Source organism: Montipora capricornis, chromosome 14 (assembly GCF_036669925.1).
Source record: "Montipora capricornis isolate CH-2021 chromosome 14, ASM3666992v2, whole genome shotgun sequence".
NCBI classification, from domain to species: domain Eukaryota; kingdom Metazoa; phylum Cnidaria; class Anthozoa; order Scleractinia; family Acroporidae; genus Montipora; species Montipora capricornis.
In genome coordinates, this window is record NC_090896.1 from 22,766,648 (window position 1) to 22,780,490 (window position 13,843).

General features: G+C 37.9%; 2 long non-coding RNA genes across 2 annotated transcripts in view; one reads left to right on the top strand and one right to left on the bottom strand.

Annotated features, from left to right (window-relative positions):
* Nucleotides 1-3,341: 3,341 nt before the first annotated feature.
* LOC138032526 (uncharacterized) overlaps nucleotides 3,342-13,843 on the top strand; it is a 24,441-nt gene continuing 13,939 nt past the window's right edge. The window contains exons 1-3 of the long non-coding RNA XR_011128391.1: nucleotides 3,342-3,535; nucleotides 8,532-8,708; nucleotides 12,544-12,700. This is a non-coding gene — a long non-coding RNA (uncharacterized lncRNA). The remainder of the gene's footprint in view (nucleotides 3,536-8,531; nucleotides 8,709-12,543; nucleotides 12,701-13,843) is intronic.
* Nucleotides 6,795-8,151, bottom strand: LOC138033092 (uncharacterized). The gene is made up of 2 exons (XR_011128565.1): nucleotides 7,932-8,151; nucleotides 6,795-7,343 (listed from the first exon to the last, which is right to left on the bottom strand). It is a non-coding gene; the product is annotated as an uncharacterized lncRNA (long non-coding RNA).

A 13,843-nucleotide genomic window follows, 5' to 3' on the forward strand; every position in this document is an offset into this window, starting at 1 on the left:
GAGCATCCAACCATCAAGTTGTTGTATTTAGTTCTGTTTTTTAAAGGGGAAAATAATTTACGTTCGGCTGAGAGTAGCGAATTAGAACGTAAACAATATTACAAGTTAAAAAACAAAGCAATAATTCAGAACAAATCATGAGCATGCCAACTTAAATACTGTCTAAAAACATCTTCAGCCAATATTACTACATGTACAATAATGAAGAACGAGTATATTAACAAAATTTATTTAAATATTGTCTAAATATACACCGTTTAAATGCATGTAAACTAGGTATTAAAGCTCTACTGATGCAAAGAGACGCTGTCCAGTCGCTAGGCGACGACGAGGAATATTTAGGTTGTGTGCAGATCGCGTTACCCTGGTACATGCAGTGGATTTCATTTGTCGCTGGCCACGTAAATATTTAGGAGCAAGATTGTTCAGGCATTGAAATATCATCGCTGCATCGTTGCATCGTTGCGTTCCCAGTGACCTTGGCAGATGTAATCCAATTTTCTAAGTCCCAGAATGATTGTTTTGCACCATCCTCGGAGACCCAGGGGCAGATCGCGAGGGAAGGGAAGTGTAAACGGGCGAAAGAAAATGGCGACTAAGAAAAGCATAGTATGGCGAGCTTTTCTTCGTCGCCATTTTCTTTCGCCCGTTTACACTTCCCTTGCCTCGCGATCTGCCCCTGGGTCTCCGAGGATGGTTTTGCACCAATTGGAGTTTAAATCCTCGTGAAATATGTTCCTAAAGTGTTGAGAAACTAATCTAATCTAAGTTTTATTTGAAAAGCCGCCTTGTACCAATTAAAATTTGGATTTTGTGTGACAAAGTCTCGCCACATCTGTCTCATGGACACTCACGTATTTCACGAAAACGAAGCTGGAGTGGATTTATTTCAGGAATGCCTCCTTTTTATAACTCACTTTGGGGAACTGAAGGGACTGTGGGAAATGTCTATCGTTAGATGATTTGTTTCCCGTCATGCGCATGTTATTATTTTTCATCTCATAATAACAGGTTTGCAACATCTTTGGGAAGATTATCATAACATTGGAGTAGAAACGAAACGATTTGATTTGATTACCATTACAAACTGACGATTATGATAGATTATTGTTCTGGAAAAGACTTGATGCAAATAACAATCGCGCCTTAAAACCGAGAAATCGTGATTGGATTTGCACAACTTGTATATTGAACAATTATTCAATGAGCGTGCGTTGGAGATGAGATGGTAAATAGCCAATGAGGCGAGTAGCGCCGAGTTGGCTATAACCAGTCTCATATCCAACAAGCGCGAATGGAATAATTGTTTTATTAAATTCTTTAAACTCCAAGAGTTTGGAAGTACGAAATACGAGCGAAAAAAGCGAGAAAATCCGAGCAAAATCGAAAAATACTTGATGAAGGTGCGATGTTGTGGTCAGACAGACGCAGGCTCATCACAAATACATCTTTTGGCTTTCGCGTCAAACTAAGATATATGAGCTGATAACCGAGATTGAGTGAACTAATCAGAGTACGAGAAATGCATTAACCGAGGTTGAAAATCTTAATAACAGTTTTTATTCAACTATATTGTTGTTGCATATTTGACTTTTTTTCCAAAAGGATGGAGTCTGCTTATTTCATGAAAGATCAGGTCCCGTTTGTCACAAAATCTCACTTTTGGCTTCAAAATTTTTACTATAGTAAGGACTTTGAAGTACTCGTTGTCTTTTGGAAAAAACAATCATGTCAGATTTCATTGATGATTTCCCGCAGATGAATGGCGTGCGCTTCTTTTAATTCCTGTAATTCTGCTCTGCGTCTTGGGTTAGCGAGTGACTGCCTCAAATCGTTAATTTTGTTAATGGATTGGTCACAATATTGACACGCCACTCAAGTCCTCGCCAAAGATTTTCGTAAAGGTGGAGAAACTTATCACAGGACTCTTATTTCTTGAAACTGAACGGTTCGTTTTAAAATTAGGATTTTCTGCTAAAAATTCTCGCCACATCTTCCTCATCGACACATTTCAGTCTTAAATATTTTTTCCGAATCCGAACGGTTGGTTCTCTACTCTGCAACGAGAAGTTTTCTCCGGGTACTCCGGTTTCCCCTCTCCTCAAAAACCAACATTTGACTTGATTTGCGTTCATTTTCAATTTCCTTTCCTTTTGCTTTTTTTCTGTAATGTGATTCACTCGCATCTTCAGAAATGATGAAGTCTATCACTGCCTTTCGCGCCTCTGGCAAAAGTCTTATTGCATTATTTCCATGCCTCCCCCTCAAGTCTTCCCCCAGAGAACACCATCCGCTTGTCACAGTTTTTTGAAAAGAACTTTGATCTTTGCATCTGAAAATCCGTAACATCTTTTTTAAAGCCGCCCCGGCAAACTGTTCCTAATGGTGGTACCTTGTACTTAACCTTTTTCCGTCCACTAGTGCAAATTCGGACTTCTACGAGCCTCAGAAGAATGTACGTTTGCTCGCTGTAGGTTTTTTTATAAAATGCTTTTCTCAGAAGCCGTATAATTTCTCGGCATTTAGGAGCTGGTTTCCTTGTAAGGCAACCTCCATCACACGAGCACAGCAACGACATTGTTGCAATTTCCCGATGAGGCCTGTTCGACCGTGCATTAAATGCTCTCCTCCGTTTGCGGCAATATATCTTCTTTGACTTGTAAACATTTTCCTTTGTCCCCTCTCAACGGAGCTACAATAAGCGCCAAAAGGGTTGAGACACTTTCGCTTTTAAGGAATCTCGGACAAATCCCTCCCTCAAAGTCTTTCCATCTAAACCCCTCCCCCCCAAACAATATTGTTTGGGGACATTGTGGCACTACTTTGGCAAAGAAGTTCCAGATATTGCAAAACCGTGCGGCTGGTATTCTAACCTTTTCTACTTACGATTGTAGTTCTGGCCTCTTATTTGAACAGCTAGACTGGAAAAGGTTTGATAAGCAACGTCAAATTCAAGTGGCCGTTATGGTGTATAAGTCGCTACATGGCCTTACTCCTAATAATCTTAGCTCTCTTTTCACTCAAAGAAATATCTCTCATAATTTGAGGGACAATGGGAACAAACTGGTTATTCCAGTTTTAGGTACAATGGTGCGGTCATCTGGAATAACCTTCCCCTGGAACTGCGGCAAGCGCAAACTATCAATAGCTTTCGAAGGGGCTGTCACAATTTTTTTGCTGGACCAGTTATACACGGCATTGTAAAGCAGGTTTATTAATTTCTTCGGTGGTGCGGATAATTTATTCACATTTTAATATTTTATCTTTATTTTACAAGGGATTTTGATACTTTTAGATAGATATATATAGCTTGTGATGTTGTTATGCCTGATGAATTCACCGTGGCTTAATAAAGTTATTACTTACTTACTGTTTGTTCATCCCACCGATACGCCCTTATAGGCGTCTTGTTATAGTTGAGAAACGGAAAAGGAAATGGAGAGGAGCTTGGAAGCGAGCCTGCCATAAATCACAGACGTACATGTACGCGTAGCATTAAATTGTGGAGAGTTGGGATGTCATTCTGCCTCAAAAAGTAAGTTATTGCCGTTTTCTCAGCATATCGTAACATTTATTATATATTTAGGCAAACTTATAAGCGGAGCTCCTCAATTGTTATACGTTTATGTTCTTTCTTCAGACATTTTTATAATTCCTACTCTGCTTACCATACAACCAGTCTGGCCTTCTCCTTACGTTATACTATATGTATTACATTTCCTATTTTCCCGTGCTCTTTCCTGCTCTTTGCTGCTCGTCAATTTCTCCTTTTTATTGGGGCTATTTCTTGTTCTCCATCTCGTTGTTTGTCACTGATATTTTTGCCTGTTGTTTCGTGCTCTTAGTTACTCTCTTTCACGTTGAGCATCGCTTTAAACAGGGCGCCCTGCTTTAAATTAAGGACGTTCGCGCCCATTGCTTTCACTGGCGAAAAATGTCTGATTAGTCGAGGCCTTGTCATGTGACTTCAATAGCTCAAATCAAACATTCATAAAAGCTAACCTTTAACAGGCCTAATTAGGACTAAAGAAAAGTTTCTAGGCCTAAGGTTAGCTTTTTTTAATGTTTGGGATACTTTCTGTATAGATATTCTAAATGTTAATCTAAATGCAAATGAGAAGTTGGCTTGACACGAAGTACTAGCCCTTTATCCGATCTCCGTCGATTAAAAAAAAAAAACCTTTTTCAGGCCAGTAAAACGGACAAATGTTTTGACTGCATAGTGCGTTTTTATGCCAGCGAGATTCTCTTTTTAGTTGTGGCCCACCGTACTTTTTAGCCAACAGTGCTACGGAGGGAAATTTCTCAACAATTTCAAGGTCAACGCGAGTCTAGTTTGCTGTGACAATGTTTGAGTGGAAATTTGTTTGTGGAGCTTACCAGCTAATGGATTACGATCTTGATTTCAATTTCATGCGTTTATCTTTTAAAAAGTGGAACAAAAAAGATACCACTAAATTTCCAAATGGTTTCTCTTCCAGCTAAATATTTACACACTGTTTCCGCGGGAGCCCGCATCTAACAGAAAATGTTAAGATTTTCGCATTGTTTTTCAAAATTAAGTTGTTAAAATTGCCATTCAAGTGGTCCATTGAGGAAAATTTATTAAGACCGAGGGGAAAATTTAGAAATGTATTTCAGTCATTCAAAAATAAATTTTAAAGTGAATTTAGCAGTAATAATAACCAAAATCATACTTAACATGTCATAGCACCTCATATTGGGTACACTAGAAGGAAAACCTTTTAGTTGCAATTATATTTTGTTATAGTTGTTCCAAGCAAAATGCCAATTGTTTGCTTTCCTCCAAATTATAGAAATAAACATACATGTAGATTAGGTTAACTCTGAATAGCCAAAACAACAATTATATTCTAAGTTGAGAATTTGATTCAGAAGTCCAGCTTACTAGCAGGGAGAATTTTACTGTAACAAAATATTACTACAGCTAATAATACGCTTTCACCACATTGTAGTGGGTTAATGTGACAACAAAAAATACTTAATCAGGAATTGATTTCATCTTCCAGCAATAAAACAGCAGGATGATATAAAATTAGGTATCTTCAAAGTTTAGAAAACTTGTTGAAGGTGATCATTCAGTGCCACCCTCCAAAACTTTTCACAAATTTCACGCTGGCCTACTAAGTACTTCCAGTACAACAAATTATTTAACCTCTCTTTGCGGACTCTGGTTGCAACACAGCTGCTTCAATAATTTTAATCCCCTTGCATTAGACTTAACTTTAAAGAAACCATAACTTCATATTTCTGTAATTATCGTTCAAAAACATTCAGCAAAAGCATACAAAGCTACATTTGAAAGGGGCATAATCCCATGTTGCAGTTTTCTGGAGAAGACTTCACAGAAATAACTCCTGTTACCTTTCCATATGTAAAGAGGTCCCATGATTTATGAGTCAATTAGTCAATGAGTCAATGAGACTCACCGTCAATATAGCAATAATTTATTGATCAAGCCTAAGCCCTCGTTTTAGTGATTAGGCCTCTCTGAAATTTTAGCTTTCATTTTATGGGTTAGGGTAACTGCACTAACCCATTGATTCATATATACTTAAGACTCATATGTAAAAAATATTTCAACATTAGATGCAATGAATTTTTAGCAATTGCTGTAAATAATAGTAATCATTCCTACCATTTCAAAGGATGAATAAAGTAAAGTTGAATGCAGTAAGTGTAAGAAGTAAAAAAAGTGGTCCAATTTATTTAAGCAGTGTATTCAATTTCCATCCTTGCTTTAGTCCCTGGATAGTGTTAAACACTGGTGGTGAAGTGAACAAACTACCCCAAGGGGGATTCCCTTACAAAAATGACTGTTGTTCTTGTTGTTCCTTTTTGGAGAAAAATTTGTGGATTTGTACTGCTTATGAGACCAAACAGCTGGCAGAGTTGCTGCAGTACATTTAAGGCTATCAATCTGAAAAATGAGCAATTTGGTAAGCAAGCAAATAGCGTTTACTTATGAATTATAAAATGCCAGTCATTTGTCAATTTAGAACTGGTTCCTTTAAGGGGTCAGATTTCTTTAGCCTACATACACAAAACAAGATTCTGTTACCTTTAAGATTAGGGTTGTTTTTTTTTTTTAAAAAGACCCCTCCTGAGCAAAATGCATCCTCATGTTGGGATTCTCATTGATTTAATGACTTTTATGATACTATGCAAAATTGTTCTACAATAATACTCAAACACCATAAAAATATTTTTAACCTAACTTTTTTGCAAAGTTTACTCCTTGAACCACCAGCTTAAACTTTGATACTTTGTTCCAAAAGCCAAAGCAGTTGTATAGCAATGGTGGAGGTGATGATTAATCACTTTGTTTTGGTTCAAATGAAGAAAAAGAAAGTCAAAGTAATGATCGCACTTTAATTAACGCTTTCACCCCTAAACCGGCCATACTTAGTATTTTACTCTGTCTAAAGCCAGAGTATTTTGCTCTGTCTAACACCAGACGATTTTACTCGTCAATGGGGAACCCCATGAAGTCAACAGTCTTACAGTACTTCTCAAAATAAAGAAAATGAATTCTGTGGACTTAAACATTCCCAAATAGAAATGGCGTATATTCCAAACATGGTTATGTAAACTCTTCAAGATTTAAATTACCTGCTTCAGTAACTTCGAATGAATATTTTGAATATTTTTCCTGAACTCCTGCAACTATGTTCACTTTTTAATGGTTTGCCCTTTAAAGTAACATTCAGAAATAATGCAAATACAACTGAGGCTGTTTTGCATTATCTACAAGACAAGACAAGACAACAATATCCTTTATTCAAACACAATCAATATTAAAGCAATAATACATGCTTGTGGGGTCATGAGCTAACTATAATAAAGATACACTACAGGAACTAAAAAAGCTTAAACCTATGTGACAAACATAGGATATCTACACATAAGGGATAAGAAAAATAAATCAATTGCTATCCAAAGATCATATTGCAAATACACCAAATGGTAACAGTTGATTGACAAGTTCCTTGTGCAAAATGGTAGAGCATGTTTGAAGTCCAGCAGGACCAAGATGACAAGTTATGATAAAAACTTTAAACATATTTTTTACCAAAGTTATTTTACTGCCATCAAATCCAATGAGACCTTATGCATGGGACACTGTTTCTAGCTGCAGCTCCAAATCACATAATATATTAATAAATTTTGCCATCTAAGAAAAAACCAAACATTTGGGGTGTAACCAAAAAAAGTCCAAGGCAATAAAGCTTCCTTTCAGCCTTTTCAGGAACAACTATCCACTGTCAACCATACTTGACTCAAAACAGAATTTCCTTGATCCAACAACACATGACAGTCCCCTAAAACCAAAATTACATCATTAATGCTTCCGGAAAACAATAGATTTCAAAAACAGTCACAAACCTGAATCTATAGGTATCTACATGTATATATATCTGTACCTACAATTCTGTTCTTCCAAACATTATTTTAACTAACCTGGATTTTGATTTTGATTTTAAACTCGAATTAATTGCAAATCCGACCATCACTTGGAAACTACTTGAACGCAAGGATCGTTGAGTTGTGACTGCTAAAAAGTATAATAACTTAGACCTTCACCAGAAAAGGGTAAATGACCTTAAAAGCAGCTATTTAAAATATTTGATACTAGCTAGGGTTACGTTCCCAATGACACAATCACATTCAAAATCAAATTCACATCTGATCGAATCATTGATCATTAATGTAGAGGTGCCGATCGTAAGGTGTAACGCAGAAAAAAATAACCTTCACGTTGGACAATACTGCCATTTCCTTGCCACCTGGTACAAGCCAATTCACACATGAACAGAAACCTTGGGCATCCTCCTTTCTGCACATTACAGTAACTTTTTGTACCTGGTGGCAACAAACTTTCCACATTAAAAATTGCGTAAAAAACTCACCTGTTTCGCAGCTCTTATCCCACGAAATAAAATTTTCCAGGAGCAAATTTTCCGACGATGCTGGTTGGATTGGACTTTCAAACGTTTTACACAACAAGTACGTTCTCTAAGAATACATTCCACTTGAAACTCGCGTTAAAACTAGTCTTGATCGCTCTAAAAATAACGGAAACCAACAAGCTACCGATACTCAAACCGCAGCCATTTTTCTGTTCTTCTCGGGAGTGCTTTTTTCACGAGAGCCAATGATAGTCCCGGAAACGCGTCACGTGCCATATCGCGCGACTCATGCGCAGACATTTTTCGCCAGTGAACCCATTGCTACTGAGCATGTTTTTGCGCATGTCACGCACACGTCCGGGGTTCGAAATTAACTTTTGAACTAGGTTGCCCATGGGCAACCATTTTTCCACATCTAGGTGTCCAAGGTGAAATCTAGGCGCCAAATAAAACTGAGGGACTAAACATATACATGAGAAAAAGCCTTTTTTCCACTGCGTTTGAATTTTTGCATTGAGCGAGCGTTTTGTTTAGGTTTAGAGAATTCTGCCTCTACTAGAGTTTCCTTGTTTGCTGAAAGTTCTTCGGTCTCTTTTTCAGAAAATGCGTTCGATACTTCTTTTCGTTTCCTTTGAACTTTTTTCTCGTTGCCTGATGTTTGTAAATAGCGCAACAAACTGTTCTGCTTGAGTGAGTCTACCATGATTTTAAAAGAAGCACATGGCATGTACATCCGGGAATGTTGTTGGAGCTTGGGTGTAGTCCTACTGCACAGCGGTAAATGCAAAACAAGATGGCGGACAATTACCCCGTACAGTACATATGAATTGTAAAGAAAAGGAAGAGAAGCCTAGTGATAATTTTTAACGACTTAGTGTACCATTTATCAAGCAGAAATACTGACTTAGGATTATAATTTTCCATTATTATGATAATTGTTCATATCTTAAGTTAGCGGACAGTTTCTGTTAATGGACAGCTAAATAGGCAAGTTTCGTATTCCCAGCGGTACTGGGGCAAGTGCATCATAGCGAAGCTAATGCGGGTAAAAATTCTTCGAGGCAAAGAAATTAATTTAACTATCCAGCTTTATGTTGTTGACATTTATCAAAACAATTAAACATATTCAAGTTTTCGAAAACAGCTGTAATCGTGCCGATAAAATGGAGCCTAATTTCGTCCAAATGAGAGTTCCGGTATTTACAAGTGCAAGGAATAAGTGTTGCGAATAAGCGGCGCGATGAACTTTTGGATTTGTGCGGTAAAGCTCATGAACTTGCCACTGAAATCATCAATGAGCAAGTGGATCAGAACGATATTTCTGCGAAGTTGGTAGCTGATGAGGGAACTATTCCCGATCCCTATTCGCTTCATTCAGACTGGAAACAGTTTTTTCGCTGTTATCGAACTACCCCTGGGCGACATGTACGCGTACTTAATGTGATCACGAAAGTTTAAAGGCTTACAAGTCATTGGAAGGATATTGATTACACTGGGGCGGACTGGTGCAAAGCCTCCAAACCAACACATCACTTTTTTGTGGATGCCACCTGATAAAGTTCAGCGTGAAACCGACTGAACGAGAGACTGAGAACTCAAATAGACAATAAGACAACCTGATGGCTGGCTACTTATAAAGCAAAGTGGTTCAGTTCATTCAGCTCATTGTCCCTGTATAGAAGGGTAAATATAAGTTTACGTTTAAATGCACAAGGAAGAACAAAAACAGAAGGATAGGTTGATTATTTTTATCTTATAAACGATTCTCTACAGCCCAAAGTATTGTCATCTGATTACTTTTTTTCGCATAATTCTGGTTCTGGCTGAATACTTGGTAAAAAGCTGTCGTACTGTCGTTTTATTTAAGACTTAAGTTTATTTGGCTTTTCATTTTTGCTAAATCCCATTACTGTCGTTAAACAATCAGACTAAAAAGCAAGTAACAAAAAATATTCAAAGTGGCCCTTTTGTTTGTGACCAAATATGTTAAAACCCCTGTCTGCCATACAATCATCATTACATGTAGGTTCCAATTTGTCTATGAGACCTGATTTCATTGTGATGTGTCTGTCTGAAACACCTCCTGACCACAGTTTTGAGACAAACGTGAAAGCACCAGTGGGAGAAATTACGACTAGAAGCTTTAAGGTGTTTGAGCTTTTATTACTGCTCCAGGTAACTTTTTGTGCAGATGGGCCACTGGGTTTTTGAATTTTTGTTTCCGTACAGTCTATAATTACTCTTGTTCAAGGAAACATTGGTAGATGCCTCCTAACTTGCTGCATTGTAGGCCAAGCAATCAGAATGTCCTTGAACACATAGTAGAGCATGTTTATCCAGGTTGTGAAGAGTTTAGATACAGATCCTTTAAAAAGTGAATAAATGTCAGCCAGGTGACCAATCAACAAACCCAGTCTAAGCCTCACGAGAACTAAAATAAATTCAGCAAACAATGGCACTTCTTCCTACAAAGAAGAAAGTGGATGAGATTAAAATGACGTAAGCTTAAAATATATTTTTTATCTCTGCACAAGTTGCTCTTGTAAAAATTAAACTATTATGGACAAATATAGGATATCAGAAAAATAATTTGATAAACAAATTCTTTGTAATGAATGGTACCTTGGATTTGTTTGAGCTCCGTTATGAAAGAAATATTGACCAAACTGATATATAAGCTTCTCCCTCAGTTTTTTTCTTGCCATCCCAATATTTCATTTTTTCAGCAAATGGCTGCAAAAAGTTAAACACCATAAGTTGGCAAGTCAACGAGGAGATTCCAGCGTAAAATCTGACGGGCCGATCGTCCTTACAGAAATCCTCAATGAAACAACCTCTCTTCAGCTGAGTCTTGTTCTCCAGCCTTGCTTTGCACTCGTCCATGAATTGTATGTCACAAGTTGTTAAATCAGTTTGCACCTGAGCATCAACATACACCAGCTGACAATAAGGGTTCTTGATTCCTTCAAAGGTACAATTTTTATTTGAGCCAAGATCCATTGCTTCCACCCTAACATCTTGTTTCGAAGAGGCAGACTGCTCCATATTTATTACCTTCTTCGACTATGGTGTTTCATTTCGATGTCTCCACTCCTCAGGGTTGGTACGACTTTGGTGAGTTTTAGGCTGGAGATGTTTGGGAAAGTCAAATATCGTGGGCACAGGATTCGATTTTTTGCGGGTCCAAGCCCACCTTTAAAATGAGCCGAACATATCCTGGTGTGCCTTGTTACATTTAGACTATCCAGGCGACAACCTGCAATCCACCCAGAACGCCGCTCTCTTTCGGTCATTCCTGAGACATAATACTTGCTTTTGTTGTCTGTGGGACAAGGAAATGTAAATGCTATTTTGAGCAATTAAGAGCACAACAACTGTGATCCACCATATTGTTTTGATTGCATTCTCCGAATTTTTACCCGCATTGACCGGGAATACGAAACTCAAGGGGCAACCATCGCAGAAACACAAAGGTAAACAAACATGGCATCAAGCCAGTGTTCGATCCTCGCTCGGCAAAGGGTAGCTTGTGGCATCATGGGATAGCTGTGGATCCAGGCTTCTCGCAAATGTCACGCACTGATGTGACAGTGTGAATAGACAATTGCTTTGAGAACTTCGCAGCGATTTTACTCTCTTGAATGCTCGGTGACCCCCATTTTTCTTTCTGTAGATCACTTCCTTTCCTGATTTTGTCCATTTTAACAAAAAAAAAATATGTATGTGAGAAGTTACAAATATTTTAGACTAGTATGTATCGTTTTTCAAGGTCTATTTCACTTCAGAAAAACACATCAGCTGCAAAAGTTTATTTAGTTATATTAGTTATGTTGAATGTTGCTGACAGTTGTAAGCTTAGATTGTCTTAAAATAACACAAGCTTTTAAAAGTGCACCTCATGATCTCGAAAACGAGCACGGTGACCCCCATTCTTTTGGTCTTTTTGGCAAAAGTAGATCATTGCCTTTCTGCATGGCAAGTTTTAAAAAAATCTGTATGTGGGAACATTTTGGGCAGGAACGTCCTGAATTAATATTCATCGCCTGCTTACTGGTTTTGCGCTGTCGCTCTCCCTTTTCTTGTCATTCTTTGTTGTACGACATATAAAAAAAAAACACTTAACTTGTTTTTTTGTTGTGTTAAGGATGGTGCCTACTAATTCAAAAGGTATTTTTGGGGGTAACTGCGCATTTTTCAAAGATAATTAATCAACAATATTAGCAAAAAAGCTTTAAAATACAAAGCAATATATGGCGTTCCTTTCCAAATAAAAGCTTACGGTAATTATCTCTGAAAAATGCATGGTTACCCCCAATTTTCTTTTTGGATACCAAGAGCACTTGCTAAGGTCTGCTTTCTCCGCATAAATTTAAACCGTGCAAAAATATCCCTGCATTAGTAAGCACTACCGATTGGAAATCCGAGTATCTGGAGATGGGCAGAATGTATGTGCAATAACAATAGTAGGCACTGTCCTTATTTAATTAAGTTAATTTTTTCGCTTGTTTTCCTAAAATGCAGTGTCAAATGCAGTCCCAGCTCATGTAACTTCCTGCCCAATAGAAATGCATGTTGTAGCTGTGCATCTTTAAAAATATATATTTTATTACAGTATTTTGTGTACAAACAAATGGCCGTTGGCAAAACATGGATCGGACCGGACCGGACCGGACCGGATCAGATTGGATTGGATTGACAAAACTCGGACTGGTTCAATACCAAAATTCCTGCCAATGGACACATGAAATCCGTGGGACACCAGTTTTAAGGTACTTCCCACCTTACCTTCGTGGGTGTTCTTCCGGAAAAAGTTCGTACTTGCGTTTCAATAAAATCATAACAAACTATACATCAGAAGAAAGCTTGGTAAATGTAGTTTACGATAAAAATACTGCTTAAGCAAGTTTTTCTTTTGGTAAGTATCAGGATCGGCGCCGGTTCTGTTGAATTTATCGGGTATCGGATGCCGCAGCACAAGCAAAATCACTGCACAATGTTATTCACAAGGCATCAATCAACAAAAGCTTGTCAAGAGATTCCTATATTTAGAATAATTTCTCATGGTGTCCATTTACACAACGTACCTCGCACATTTTTGGCTACTCCAACCTTAGATGCGGATATCTCAACAACCAATCAGAATATCGAAAACGCCTGAGACAATTTCATTGATTGATGGCTTGTGAATAACACTGTGAAGTCATTTTGCTCGTGCTGCGGCATCCGATACCCGACAAATTCACTAGAAGAACCCTCAGTGGTCTCACGTCTTACCGGCTCCTGACAATAAAAGGAAAACTTGGTTAAACTATATTTGTTGGACTAAAAACAAAATAAGTATGCAAGGCTAGTTGTACGGCTGTGAGGATATATAGTGTTTGTTTGACCAATTTTTCGTCAGGCACGGCCTGACTTCTTTAGGGAGTTATGATTTAACTCCCTGAAGAAGTCCGGCCGTACCCGACGAAATATTTGTCAAACAAAAACTATACATCCTCACAGCCGTACAACCAGCCTTGCATAATTATTTTGAGTTTAGTCTAAGTATTATTTGCTGGTCAGATCTCCCAAGATCCGGCACTATATTTGTTGGACTAAAAACAAAATAAGTATGCAAGGCTAGTTGTACGGCTGTGAGGATATATAGTGTTTGTTTGACCAATTTTTCGTCAGGCACGGCCTGACTTCTTTAGGGAGTTATGATTTAACTCCCTGAAGAAGTCCGGCCGTACCCGACGAAATATTTGTCAAACAAAAACTATACATCCTCACAGCCGTACAACCAGCCTTGCATAATTATTTTGAGTTTAGTCTAAGTATTATTTGCTGGTCAGATCTCCCAAGATCCGGCACTTGTCAGTTTGTTCAGCTGGCCCTTGCATACAAAAACTGTCCACATTTATTAAGCTTTC